This window comes from Centroberyx gerrardi, unplaced genomic scaffold (genome assembly GCF_048128805.1).
Source record: "Centroberyx gerrardi isolate f3 unplaced genomic scaffold, fCenGer3.hap1.cur.20231027 Scaffold_91, whole genome shotgun sequence".
Classification (NCBI taxonomy): Eukaryota; Metazoa; Chordata; class Actinopteri; order Beryciformes; family Berycidae; genus Centroberyx; species Centroberyx gerrardi.
Genome location: NW_027605227.1, coordinates 17,501 through 20,000, shown reverse-complemented (window position 1 = coordinate 20,000; position 2,500 = coordinate 17,501).

Here is a 2,500-nt window from a genome sequence, read left to right as displayed (position 1 = left end):
CCCCCGACTGTTCCCCCTCTCTGGTCTTGGGGACTTTGCCTGTTTGCAAAACCACCCCTTACCGTGTCACTCGCCCAAACACCAGAGAGGCCGAGAAGCGGGGCCACTGCCCGCGTGGTTCCCCCTCTCTGGTCTTGGGGACTTAGCCTGTTTGCAAAACCACCCCCTTACCGTGTCACTCGCCCAAACACCAGAGAGGCCGAGAAGCGGGGCCACTGCCCGCGTGGTTCCCCCTCTCTGGTCTTGGGGACTTAGCCTGTTTGCAAAACCACCCCTTACCGTGTCACTCGCCCAAACACCAGAGAGGCCGAGAAGCGGGGCCACTGCCCGCGTGGTTCCCCTCTCTGGTCTTGGGGACTTAGCCTGTTTGCAAAACCACCCCTTACCGTGTCACTCGCCCAAACACCAGAGAGGCCGAGAAGCGGGGCCACTGCCGCGTGGTTCCCCCTCTCTGGTCTTGGGGACTTAGCCTGTTTGCAAAACCACCCCTTACCGTGTCACTCGCCCAAACACCAGAGAGGCCGAGAAGCGGGGCCACTGCCCCCGCTGTTCCCCCTCTCTGGTCCTGGGGACTTAACCCAAACACCAGAGAGGCCGAGGAGCGGGGCCCAACTCTACCCGAATTTCAACCCCTTTTTCGGACCCAGAGACCGGGAGCGGCCCCCTATCTCCAGGCGGCTCTCCACCTCCCTTTTACCCGATTTAGAGCCCTTCTTCGGCCACACACACCTGCTATCGGCCCCTACCTCCAGGGGGCCCTCCACCTCACTTTTAACCCAATTTAGAGCCCCTGCTTAGGCCACACACACCTGGGAGAGGCCCCCTATCTCCAGTCGGCTCTCCACCTCCCTTTTACCCAATTAGAGCCCCTGCTTCGGCCACACACACCTGGGAGCGGGCCCCTATCTCCAGGCGGCTCTCCACCTCCCTTTTACCCGATTTAGAGCCCCTTCTTCGGCCACACACACCTGCTATCCGCCCCCTATCTCCAGTCGGCTCTCCACCTCCCTTTTACCGGATTTGAGCCCCTGCTTCGGCCACACACACCTGGGAGAGGCCCCCTATCTCCGGGCGGCTCTCCACCTCCCTTTTACCCGATTTAGAGCCCCTTCTTCGGCCACACACACCTGCTATCGGCCCCCTACCTCCAGGGGGCCCTCCACCTCACTTTTAACCCAATTTAGAGCCCCTGCTTCGGCCACACACACCTGGGAGAGGCCCCCTATCTCCAGTCGGCTCTCCACCTCCCTTTTACCCAATTTAGAGCCCCTGCTTCGGCCACACACACCTGGGAGCGGGCCCCTATCTCCAGGCGGCTCTCCACCTCCCTTTTACCCGATTTAGAGCCCCTTCTTCGGCCACACACACCTGCTATCCCGCCCCCTATCTCCAGTCGCTCTCCACCTCCCTTTTACCGGATTTGGAGCCCCTGCTTCGGCCACACACACCTGGGAGAGGCCCCTATCTCCGGGCGGCTCTCCACCTCCCTTTTACCCGATTTAGAGCCCCTTCTTCGGCCACACACACCTGCTATCGGCCCCCTACCTCCAGGGGGCCCTCCACTTCACTTTTAACCCAAGTTAGAGCACCTGCTTCGGCCACACACACCGGGGAGCGGCCCTCTATCTCCAGGCGGCTCTCCACCTCCCTTTTACCCAATTTAGAGCCCCTGCTTCGGCCACACACACCTGGGAGCGGGCCCCCTATCTCAGGCGGCTCTCCACTTCACTTTTAAACCAATTTAGAGCCCCTGCTTCGGCCACACACACCTGGGAGCGGGCCCCTATCTCCAGGCGGCTCTCCACTTCACTTTTAACCCAATTTAGAGCCCCTGCTTCGGCCACACACACCTGGGAGCGGGCCCCTATCTCCAGGCGGCTCTCCACTTCACTTTTAACCCAATTTAGAGCACCTGCTTCGGCCACACACACTGGGAGAAGCCCCCTATCTCCTGGCGGCTCTCCACTTCACTTTTACCCAATTTAGAGCCCCTGCTTCGGCCACACACACCTGGGAGCGGGCCCCTATCTCCAGGCGGCTCTCCACCTCCCTTTTACCCAATTTAGAGCACCTGCTTCGGCCACACACACCTGGGAGCGGGCCCCTATCTCCAGGCGGCTCTCCACTTCACTTTTAACCCCAATTAGAGCCCCTGCTTCGGCCACACACACCTGGGAGCGGGCCCCTATCTCCAGGCGGCTCTCCACTTCACTTTTAACCCAATTTAGAGCCCCTGCTTTGGCCACACACACCTGGAGCGGGCCCCTATCTCCAGGCGGCTCTCCACCTCCCTTTTACCCGATTTAAAGCCCCTGCTTCGGCCACACACACCTGGGAGCGGGCCCCTATCTCCAGGCGGCTCTCCACCTCCCTTTTACCCGATTTAAAGCCCCTGCTTCGGCCACACACACCTGGGAGCGGCCCTATCTCCAGGCGCTCTCCACTTCACTTTTACCCAATTTAGAGCCCCTGCTTCGGCCACACACACCTGGGAGCGGGC